This window comes from Alexandromys fortis, unplaced genomic scaffold (assembly GCF_014885135.2).
Source record: "Alexandromys fortis isolate MF-2015 unplaced genomic scaffold, M_Fortis_MF-2015_v1.1 scaffold_53, whole genome shotgun sequence".
Classification (NCBI taxonomy): domain Eukaryota; kingdom Metazoa; phylum Chordata; class Mammalia; order Rodentia; family Cricetidae; genus Alexandromys; species Alexandromys fortis.
The window spans coordinates 6,067,562-6,079,826 of NW_026067939.1; the positions used below are offsets into that span (position 1 = coordinate 6,067,562).

At 44.0% G+C, this 12,265-nt stretch overlaps 1 long non-coding RNA gene and 1 pseudogene across 1 annotated transcript in view; one reads left to right on the forward strand and one right to left on the reverse strand.

The window, feature by feature from the left end:
• Positions 1–4,590: 4,590 nt before the first annotated feature.
• LOC126504954 (uncharacterized) lies at positions 4,591–4,687 on the reverse strand (annotated as a pseudogene).
• A 6,006-nt stretch (positions 4,688–10,693) lies between these two features.
• The window catches only part of LOC126504876 (uncharacterized), a 7,559-nt gene continuing 5,987 nt past the window's right edge, over positions 10,694–12,265 (forward strand). Inside the window, exon 1 of the long non-coding RNA XR_007592743.1 lies at positions 10,694–11,463. This is a non-coding gene — a long non-coding RNA (uncharacterized lncRNA). The remainder of the gene's footprint in view (positions 11,464–12,265) is intronic.

The window sequence follows — 12,265 nt, forward strand, 5'->3', positions numbered from 1 at the left end:
TGCTGAGAATTCTGTTTATATCTGTACCCTGGTTTTTTTTATTGGGTTATTTGTTCTTTTGATATCTACTCTCTTGAGTTCTCTGTGTATTTAGGATATTAGGCCTCTATTAGATTGTTGGTAAAAAAAATCTTTTCCCATTCTGTAGGATGCTGCTTTGTCCAATTAACAGTGTCCTTTGCCTTCCAGAAGCCTGTCAGTCTCATGAGGTCCCACTGATTGTCGGTCTCAGTGCCTGTGTTATCAGTGTCCCGTTCAGAAAGTCTTCTCCTGTGCCAACGCGTTCAAGGCCTTTCTCTTCTATCAGGTAAAACCAGGGTATCTTGTTTTAGGTTGAGACCTTTGACCCATTTCTAGTTGAATTTTGTGCAGGGTGATAAGTATGGATCTATTTGAATTCTTCTGCATGCAGCCAGCCAGTTTGACCAGCACCATTTGTTGAAGATGCTGTCTTTTTTTTTTTCTTTTGGTGTCTATTTCTGGCTTCTGTATCAAAAATCAGGTATCTATGTGTGTGTGGATTTATGTCTGGGTCTTCGGTTAGATTTCATTAATCAGTGTGTCTGTTTTTATGCCAATGCCATTTGGTTTTTATTACTATAGCTCTGCAGTACAGTTTGAAATCAGAAAGCAATTTTATTGTTCAGGATTATTTTAGCTAGCCTGTTGGGGAATATTATTTTAAGATGTGATACTCTTGTTTATGCTGTATTGTTTAACTCTGTAAAACTGTGATTCTTTGCCTGTCCTAAGAAGAGCTGATTGGCCAGTAGTGAGGCAGGAGCAAGGATAGGCGGGGCTGGGAGAAAAAGAGAATAAATAGAAAAAGAAACAAGGACAAGGAGGAGCAGGAGAACAAGGGGAGGAGGTCATCGGGGTCCAGCCACCCAGCCAGTCACAGAGTAAGAAGGAGAGGAAGATATACAGACATAAGAAAGATAAAATCCCAGAGGAAAAAGGTAGATGGGATAATTTAAGTTTAAAAAAGTTGGCAAGAAATGAGCCAAGCTAAGGTTGGGCATTCGTAACTCAGAATAAGTCTCCATGTCCATTTATTTGGGAGCTGGGTGGTAGCCTCCCTGCCCCCTCTAGAAAAGCCAAAGAGTGAAACTTCACACAACACTCTATGGGTTTTTTTGTTTTCCCATATGAAGTTGCGACTTGTCCTTTCTGTGTCTGTCAACAGTCATGTTGGAGTTTTGAGGGGATTCCATTCAATCTGTAGATTACTTTCGGTAGGATGGCCACTTTCACTATGTTAATTCTACTGATTCATAAGCATGGAGGATCTTTTTATCTTCTGCTATTTTCAATTTCTTTCTTCAAACACTTGAAGTTTTAGTAAATATTCTAACTACATAATTTGCTGAAAGTATTTACCAACTTTAGGAGTTCCCTGGTGGAATTTTTAGGATTGAAATGTCACCTTGGTGGAGTTTTTCCTTTGATGAGTATGTTCTCTCTCTCTCTCTCTCTCTCTCTCTCTCTCTCTCTCTCTCTCTCTCTCTCTCTCTCTCTCTCTCGTTGTTTTGTTTTGTTTTGAGACAGGGTTTTTTTCTGGCTGTCCTGGAATTGTTCTAAACTGGTGAGTTTTCATTTCAATGAAAAACCTTGTATCAGAGAGGGAGAGAGAGAGATCACATCTAATGAGCATACATGTCATGCTCATATATTTACAAACTCCTCGGCCAGTATCCCATTGCATGGAATTTGTGAGAGCTTACTAAGGCTAGACTGGCTCCTCCTACCTGGTTCTGGTGAGCCCGGAATCACCGTGTTGTATCCCGTTCACTGATAGCTCTCCTCACAGCGCCCTGCAATTTCTCTTGTTCTGGATATATCCTCTTCATGGTGCTCATTAATATTGTTTAATTCTTATCCTCATTCAATAAATTACTCCTTTCAGAAAACCCCGTTTTAAAGTTCTCTGAAAGAGAAACAAAAGGCCTCGACTCGGGGATGTTGAAACCACTTCCTCAGATAGAGACTGTAGTCACTAGGGCGTTAGTGGTCCCCAGGGCTTGTGCAAACTCACAGCTTCACTTCCTCTTGATATAGAAGACCCACGTCACCGCTGACATTCTCATTTTGGCGGCAAGCATGTGCATGTCCATTTTTAAGTATGTTTTCAATATGCGTGATTTAAAAACTAATTCTAAGGGGAAATATGTCATATAAATTGTTCTCTGAGCTTTATCTCACGAATAAGGTTCCCCCTCCCTGGCCTTAGCATTATTTATCTAGTTTCTTTGTTTTGTTTTGTTTTGGGTTTTTGAGACAGAACTTTGTGTTGCTGAGGAAAACCACGAAATCCTGAGCCTCCTGTCTCTACTTGATAAAGGCTGGGCTTACAGCTGAGTGCCACCAAGCACGGTTTAAGCTTTGTTATTGTGGTTTTTATGCATTTGTTTATGTTTTGAAAACAGTCTATGTAGCCCCGACTAGCTTAGAATCACTGTGTAGACCGAGCTGGCCTCTGAGCAGTGCAAGGATGGTACATGTATACCCCAATTCCGGCTGGCACCACAGACCATTCTGAGTGCTGCCACACACACACACACACACACACACACACACACACACACACTAGCACATCCGGCCTCTGCTCGCTTGGTGACACAATCTAATGTTTGTCCGTTCGTTTCTGTTCTCACAGTCATTGCTTATTTTGGGCTCTTGTACCTCTGATTCCAACTTTGCATCAGCATCTAGGTTTCTATCGCTCTAATAAAACATCATAGCCAACAGCAACGTGGTGAGCACAGGGTTTATTTAAGCTTACAGTTCCATATTACACCGAAGGAAGTCAGGGCCCCTCATAGTCCAGGGGTAGCCCTGCCTACACCAATCAAGAAAATGTACCACAGGCTTGCCCACCAGCCAGTCTTGGGGGGAAGATTTTCTCAATGGATGTTTCTTTTCCCCAGAAGACTCTAGCTTGAGTCTAGTTGACATAAAACTAGCCAGTGCAGCCTCCACACTTGCCCATGTCTTCTCTTGACAATATGCCCTGTCCATGACTATAAGACTGACACCAGTGTTCTAGCTAAGAGTACCACGTGAGCTTGAGAGCTTTTATTGCTCACGTCTAGTCTGAACCGGTGAACCTGAATAGAACAAAAGCTGAGCGACACGCCCAAAGTGGTTCTGCTAGTGGGTACAAGAAAAGACTCCCCTTTAGATCTACCTAATCTCAAAGTCTGTGATCTTTACGCTGTCACAGTGTGTAAAACATGACGTGTCCCCCAAACATGAAGAGTTTTTACCTCCTTTACACAGACATCCAGTGGCTCCTCAATGCATGCCCAAGGCTGATCTTCAAGGTAGTATGACTACCCAGTCCTTTTGCCATGCTTCCGCTAAGCATTTTTATGCAAATGTATTATTATAATTATTTATTTTGGAGCTAGGGTCTCACTATGAACCCTGACTGGCCTGGAATTCACTCTGTAGACCAGGCTGACTTCAAACTCACAGAGATACACCTGCTTCTGCCTCCCGGGTACTGGGGTTAAAGGTGTACAACACTGTTGCGTGTTTTACTCTTTTAATTTTCAGGGGTCCCACCACCCAGCTCCCAAATAAATCACACATGGATAGAAGCTTATTCTTTGTTATGAATGCCTGGCCTTAACTTGGTTTGTTTCTTGCCAGCTTTTCATAAATTATCCCGACTATCTTTTGCCTCTGGACTTTTAGTCTTTCTCTATTTCTATATACCTTTCTTTACTTCTTTCTCTGTGGCTTGCTCTGTAACTGGGTGGTGGGCCCCTAGTGCCCTCCCCTCCTTGTTCTCTTGCTCCTCCTTTTCCTCGCTTCTCCTAGTTATGCTCTCTCCCTGGCAGCCCTGCCGTCCTTGCTCCTGCCTTGCTATTCACTTTTCAGCACCTTATTACACCATCAGGTGTTTTAGACAGGCGAAGAATCACAGCTTCACAGAGTTAAACAAATGCAGCATAAACAAAAGCCACATACCTTAAGATAATAGTTCCCAACCCAGCACGCTGTATTGTTACCTCACCAGTCTGCCTCTGCGCTCTCCGTAGCGGAACTCTTAGTCCACCCCAGATTCATCTGTTGAAAGTTAACCATCCAGGTGAGAGTGTTAAGAAATGGAACACTGAAGAGTGATTTGGTCGTGAGAACAGAGCTCTCATCATTGATGTTAGTGTTCCTGCCGAAGAGCCTTCACTACACTGAAAGATGCCATCTATAAACCAGAATACAGGCTCTTACCACAACCTGAATTTGCTGCAGCCTTAAACTTGTGCTTGCCAGAGTCCAGAACACTCTCTCTCTCTCTCTCTCTCTCTCTCTCTCTCTCTCTCTCTCTCTCTCTCTCTTCTTAAATTTGTGCTTGCCAGAGTCCAGAACTGTAAGAAATCTCTGTCTCTGTCTCTCTGTCTTTCTGTCTTTCTGTCTCTCTCTGTGACTTTCTGTTTTTGAACAAGGTCTGTCTATGTAGCCCTGGCTGTCCTGAAACTCACAGAGATCCACCTGCCTCTGCCTCCTGAGTGTTTAAAGATCTTAATCCCTCCTGAGGGATTAAAGATGTGCACCACCATGCCTGGCTCCCAGCTTCTGCTTCTTACAACCACCCCGTTTAAGAATATCTTCTCCTTGTGCAGGGACCTTGCTAATCTTCTCTGTATTGTTCCAATAAAAATAAAACAAAAACCTTCTCTCGGCACTCTGAAGGGCTAAGATGCTTCTCATGCCCGTTCGCATCCTCACACCTTTGCCCGACTTGAGTGCACCTTCCACCTTGTTTCTTCCTCGACATGCTCATTCCACGTCAGAACTCACCTGAGGCGTCTTCTTCTTACTCCTACCTGTTTCCCCAGTGAACTTTTCCTGCTATGACCATAGCTGTTTCTCTGTTTTACCCCCACAATGCACTGCTGGTTGCATATAGTTAGTTTTTCTCTCTGTGTTATTGAGTGCTGCTCTCCTGTCTATAAATGCCGTAAGGCAGGGATCACTTACTGCTTTATTTAAAGGAGGCTCACTGGGGCTTGCCATTTACTGAACCTGAAAGTAGACTGGCGCACGGCGAACCGCAGAGTCTCATCTCTGCACCCCGCCCTCTCACACAGCTGTGTTTGCAGCTGTGCGTTTGACCAGGCCTGGGTGTTCCCCGCCCTCCCTGATGTTTTGCCCTCAGGTACTGAGGTATGGGTCTGCACAGACTCACAGGCTGGCTTCAGTCAGGACACGGAAAGAACAAGATTGAGAGACTGTGTGGAGGACAGAAGATGTAGAAAGACGACCATCTTCGGCTTGTGCCCAGAGTAGCTGAATAATCGTATACTGCCTGGCTGCTTGTCAAACCACGTTTGCAGAGGAGTTTCTCGGCAACCAGATGGACAACACAGACATCCTTAGACATCAAAGAGTTTTGATCATTAGACTTACTTAAAAAGTCTCTCTGATAAAATCACCAGGAAGCTTGTGGGCCAACTACCCCAGAGTGTTTCCTGTAGATGATAGAAATTGATTTTTTTTTTCCAAATTCTCGCTTCCGTCAGTATAGACCTACTAAATGCCTGTGCCTCTGCCATCCTTTTAACCATGCTTCCGACCTCAGAGTTTATTCCTGAATGAACAACACTAAGATTGCTGTGAATCACCCAGGTGTCAGGCTTGGAGGTCCTTTGGGACGCCCAGTTAACACCACCTGAGAAACTACATCTTGTGAGGTTGTAACACTATTGGTGTGAATGTAACCAGTGTACACCGTCCATGACCACAATACATATGTCTAGAACCACCTCAGACCCACAGATCTGCCTGCCTCTGCCTCTGAGTCCTGAGATTAAAGGTGTGTGCTACTACTGCAACTCTGAATAGTTTGTCCTAACAATCTTGCTACCAAGGTGAGGAATCTTCCTTTAGGACAGACAAGAGCAGTCTTGTTGAACTGGGCTGGGCTGGTTCTTTTGCACTTCTCTTGCCTTGCGAACAAGGGAAGAAACAGAATATGTGTGTTGGGCCAGCAAAATGACACAGCAGATGAAGCCCCTGCCATGCCCGGCGGACGACCTGAATGTGACCCCTGGAACCCATGTAAAAGTAGGAGAGCCCCGAGTCCACAAAGTTGCCTTCTGACCTCCACATGAACATCACGGCCGGTGTGTACCCCACATGTCACACGTGCGCAAGAAACAGTAACAAACTTTAAAATTGATTGTGAATCTTGTCACAGATGCGCAATTCTGATTTTACATGGGGATATAACTTTCTGGAATACGTTGAAGGGGGCAAGAGACTATTTGGCCCTTAGAGCACCCTTTACCTTCGACCAGTCTAGCTGGAAGGAGGCAACTATGCGAAACCTCAGAAGTCTACATGTCAGGTCACAAAAGGCTCAGATCCTTTAGGAAGGAAGGTTAGGTCACCTCATCAGGGCGAAGATGCCAGCCATTTAAGCTTCTAAGTGTGTGGGCGGCATTGCCTAAGTCCTAGAGAAAGGAAGTTGTAAGGACAGCCATGGCCTCATGACCTCACTTTCTTCCTTGTTTTTGTCTTTTTCCTCTTTTTCTTTTCCCTTTTCACTCATGACTAACCTCACAATTGAGTCTATACATTTGAGGGTAGCAAACTTAGTTGTAACAGATTAGGAAAAAACATTCATTACCCAAAGGTAAAGTTTTTGATGAGGTTCTGTATCTCACAGAATGGATGTATGAAGTTTTTTTTATGTACCAGAAACAATTGGTTAACAAGAGGCAGGACCTTGTTGCTGTATTGGTAATTTTAGCATGGAAAATGGATGAATAGGTACTTAATAAGAAAAGTTAACTGGGTGGTTTCTTCTTCTCGACTTGACACAAGCCAGAGTCGACTGGGAAGAGGAATCTCATTGAGAAAGTGCCTCCAACAGATTGATGTGGTGTTCTTGGTGATTCTGTAGGGACATTTCTTGATTAAATGATTGGTGTGGGAGGATTCACCCCATCGTGGGTTGTGCCACCCCTGGGCAACTGGTCCTGAACTGTATAAGGAAGCAGGCTGAGGAGGCCACAAGAAACACGTCCCTAAGCGGCACTATTCATCCAGGGCCTTCAGCTCCTGCCTCCCGGTTCCTACTCTTACTTCTCTAGAAGTTCAGTAAAATAAACCATTTCCTTCGTGAGCTGCTTTTAGTTATGGCCTTTATTACAGCAACAGAAAGCAAACTAAAAAACAGAGAGATAGACAGTGGCAAATGTTGTCATTGGCTCTTCACACATCTCCAGTCTCATTGTAGCTTGGCTTTCTGAGCCTCAGAGTATGAGGGTATCTAGGGGTCATGCTGCTTTCTATGCAGGCAGGGTGGGGATGGTGCAGAAACCATGCGCTTCTTCTAGGAGGCCCAATTACAGAGGCTCCTGCTGTTTCTACACAGCTGGCTTAGAGGCTCTGCTGACCAGGTCCTAGACCCGTGGGTACCCAAGCAGGAGGAGGTGGCAGCAGCAGGGACATATTTGCTAGAGAGGTCACATGGCATGGTCAGTCGTTTCTCCTCACTGTGTGGTCAATGGCTATACAAAAGGTAAGCCTTTGTTCTTGACATTCAAAGTCATGCTGTGAGTTAACCAAGGCTCCCTAAGAAATCTCTTCACGATTGAATGAGCGTGTGCTCTGTTGTCTAAAACTGGTATATGAGTTTCTTTGTTTCTAAATTAGCAAAGGGGCTAGTCTGCACAATCTTGAGGCGCAGGAGTGGGGCAGATATTTGAGAACTGGACACAATCATTTGACCTTTAATCCAAGTCAATTTAATCTTAAATTTGGTGAATACAAAACTCCGTGTTTTTGTTATTTTGTTTTTTTTTAAAAAGATTTCTTTATCTTAGAACATGTATATGAGTGTTTTCTCACATGTATTTATGTGTACCATGTACATGCCTGACCCACAGAGGCCAAAAGGTTTCGGATCCCTAGGATCCAGAGTTACAGACAGTTGTGAACCTTCACCTGGGTGTTGGAAACCAAACCTGGATCCCCTGCAAAAGCCACAAGAGCTCCTAACTGCTGAGCCATCTCTCTGGCACCTTGGTGGTTTGTTTACTTGAGGCAGGGTCTCACTGTGTTTCCCTGACTGGCCTGGACCTCACCATGTAGTGCAGACTGGTCTCCAAGTCGCAAAGGGCTGACGGCCTCCGACTTGGCAGTGCTGGGGTAAGGCAGGTAGTGGCTCACAGGCGTTCCCTTCTGCTGCTTTTGTGAAAATGACAAAGACTTCCCAGACATGGTCTCCTGGCAGCTTTAGGTCCTGTTTCCTGAGACTAGCTGGAAGACGTCCCTTCGTTAAGCTTCCATGTGTATATTCTTGTGGCTCCCTTCTTTCTCTGTGTCTCTCCTTCCTGTTCTTTGTCGGGTACTCTCTCTGCTGCTGACCCTTTACTGAAGAGGGGTCCTAGGTGTTCTAAACTCAATCTGCTTCTCACTCAGCATTATTCAAGGGAGCAATTCCAGGTGTTCTGCGTTCTTATGGTTTTAATTCGTTTCTATACAACCCTGGCTTCTAGATTGGTTTCTTCAAGCCACCTCTCCTAAGGACCAACTATAGACCCAATATGTCCACATTAGCTTCTTATGGGCACTCGTGACAATAGCATGGATGAAACAGAAATCATTAGCTTCCTCTTCCTACCCCCTCAAATTCCCTCTCATTGGCAAGCTACTATTTCTATCTCTTCTCTATGAAGGTGAACGGCACCACAGTCAACGGGGTTGCTGCAGCCAGAAGCTGAGCACTAGCTGTTGCTCGTCTTTCCCTTGCTGAGCCGACCAGTCCTGCCACTTGTGAGCATTGCTCCACTGTCCTCTCTACTGCCTTAGTTTAAATACCATCACCTACAGCTTCTGTTGCTGCAACAGCTTCCAGCCAGTCTGTCCTCCCTTAATCCTGCCTCCCTCTTAGCCTTTCTTCACACTGAATGCAGATGAACACAGCTAAGATATGTGGTGTCGTGCCTTTCTCTGTTGACTGAGTTTTCTGCCCCACCAAGTCCCACAGCCATTTAGTCCCAATTAAATACACAGAGGTCTACATTAATTATAAACTGATTGGCCTAGTAGCTTGGGCTTCTTATTAAATCTCATAGCTTATATTAGCCCATAATTCTTGTCTGTGTTGTCCACGTGGCTTGGTACCTTTTTCGGCAAGGCAGTCACATCTTGCTTCCTCTGTGTCTGGATGATGATGGCAGACTGACTCTTTCTCTTCCCAGAATTCTCCTGTTCTCCTTGCCCCGCCTCTGCTTCCTGCCTGGTGACTGGCCAATCACTGTTTATTTAAAATACAAGTGACAGGGTACAGACCATGTCCCACAGCATTTCTCCTGCCTGTGAGTAGCACTGTAAGCCTTACACAGGGTGTGGAGGGTGTCCTCTCAGTGGGTCCCTCTTGCATCCTTGATACACTCCTTAGGGCCTCTCCAGTTCACTTATATGCCCAGCCTCCTTGAGATTTTCTCAGGTCCTAGTATGTATTGTTGTCTTCAGCCTGTACAATTCTGCTTCTAGCTGTTTGCTTCCCCTTCATTCCCCAGTGGCAGAGAAGTTCCCTCTACTACTGCCAGAAGTCTGCAGTCGTTAGCTTCTGATTTACTTTTGGTTAGACCCCAACAGACCTAGCTCATGAGTCAAGAGCTGTCTTTCATCTTCTTGTTAGTAGTCTACCACCTCACAGAATACTGGTTCTTAAATATTTTTGAAATGGTAAAATTGATGCAACTACTAAAGAACAAATACACAATTCTTCTTTATCACTACTTAGCAACTCTAACTATAAAGATTTAGGGTTGGCAAAATGAAACTTTTGGCTAGCCCTCAATCATTGTTAAGCCTTGGTGTGCGAAGTCCTTCTGTCTATGTGTTGCTTTTATTGGTTAATGAATAAAGAAGCTCATCTCGGTCAATGGCTTAATAGAACGTAGCCAGGCTGGAAGATGTATGTGTGTGTATGTGTGTGTGTATATATATATAAACAGGAGTCTTATTAGTATAACTTAGAATAAAATATCCAAATCTTAAATTGAAAGCTTGATTAATTTTTAAGCTATATCCACCTATGTCGTCACCAATCAGATCAATGATGAGAATGTGTTCAGTGCCATAGAAGGCTTCCTTGGGTCAGTCTTCCAGTCAGACTTTTTCAAAAGATAATCAGTATTTTTAACCTCTGTTAGTTGTTTGACTAATTTCAAAGTCCACATAATGAAATTATGAACTGTTTGCTTTTTTCCTTTCTCATCTCTAATTCCTTTATTATTTTTTCCATACAATATATTTTGACCATGTTTCCTCCCCCTCCAACGTCTTTCAGTTCCTCCTCACCTCCCTGTTCCCCTACGCGGGCTAATTTTATGTCAACTTGACACAATGTAGAGTCATCTGAAAGAACGGAACCTCAGTTGAGAAAATTCCTCCCTAAGATCCGGCTCTAAGGCATTTTCTTAATTAGTGATTGATGTGGGAGGGACCAGCCAGCCCATTTTGGGTGGGGACACCCCTGGGCTGGTGGTCCTCCATTCTATGAGGAAGCATGAGCATGAGGAACAAGTTGGGAGGCAGCACCCCTCCATGGCCTCTGCATCAGCTCCTGCCTCCCAGGTTCCAGTCCTGTGCGGGGGTGGGGGGTGGGGGGGTGTCTCTGCAGTCTTCACAGGTCTCAGAGAGACAAGCCATGAGAGGCAAGAAGGCAGTGCATCACCCCATGACTCAGTAGCTGGGCTTGGTTCTAACTTCAGGAGTCTGACTCTGTGTTGTTTATTTTAGGCATATTTAAACACAACACAATCTGGTGAAAACTATTCTTGTGAAGATTAGCTCAGTCCCACGTGCACAACAAAGCATACCTAAATCTCTTTGAGGAACAAAGTAAGCTAAATACAGAGTAAGTGTGACTACATCAAAACTCTGTAAAGCACCTTTCATAAGGATAGGTTCTGTAGACCGACTGAGAGAAAGGTCTGGAGGAGGGTCTGGTGCCAGAAAATCTTCAGACACAGACTGTGCAAAGGTCAGCAGGCTAGAAAGCATGTCCGCTCCAGCCTTCTGGACAGAAAGCAGGTTTGACATTCCTTCCCTTAAAGGAACAACCCTGTGTGCTTCACATTCCAGGTTCCCCTGATGCTCGCCTGACAGCCCAGGGACCTCTCTCTGCACCTCCTACACTGCCCAGCTTGAGTTCCTGCCCACACTGCTTTTGATGATGAACCATTATATGGAACTCTGAGGGAAATATAAACCCTTTCCCTCCCAAGTTGCTTTTGCTCATGGTGTTATTACAACAATAATAACCCTATGATATTACCCAACTTTATATTCTCTCTCCCTCTGAACGATCTGATTTTTGTTCTTAGATTCCTTTGTTCAGCATGATGTTGATAAGATTGGTTCTTTTCCATTGCTCTATTCATTCCTTCTCACGGACATACTGTACCATGTCAGAGGGCATTGGGATGCTTCATGGTGAGTTAACGTGGATGAAGCCATTATGAGTATTCTTGTATATGTGGTCTTGGTAGATGCTAGCATAATTGCCATTGAGTTTATAGCTAGGAGCAGAGTTGCTATATTGTAGGATGTGCATACAGCTATCTTATGAGGATACTCTTAACTCTTTTACTAAAATCATGATACCCATTTATACTCCCATCAGTAAATGCTTATGTGTTCCGATTGTTCCACATGGTTGATATTGCTCCATATCATTGTTGGCCAACTTATACAAATATACATCTGGGATGAACACTGAAGTTATAAATTGCTGCAATACTATAGGAAGCATCCATAATTGGTTTCCTGAGGTTGGTGAGTTTTCAGAGACTAATAAAAACTAATAACATCCATTGAGCATGTACTGTTTGCCAGACACATCCTAGGCACCTTGGCAGGTTGTCTTATTTAATCACTGTAACCGTATGAAGGGAATTGCTGCTACCCTCATCTTATGATTGAGAAATCTGAGGCACACAGAGACATATAATTAATTTATAGACTTGAGCTAGCTGCAAGCACCTGCTTAGATTACTAAACGTAACCCTTCTTTGGTCTGATCAGCCTGCCCAGAAAGCATTTTTATGAGAGATAAAAAATTTGGATTAGAAGCCATTGTGGTAGTGCAATCCTTTAACCCCAGCACTCGGGAGTCACAGAAGGTGGATCTCTATGCGTGCAAGGCCATCTTTCTCTGCCTAGAGAGGTCCAGCCCAGCCAATCTTTCTTTTTTTTTTTTTTTCTTTTTCTTTCTTTCTTTATTTATTTATTTATT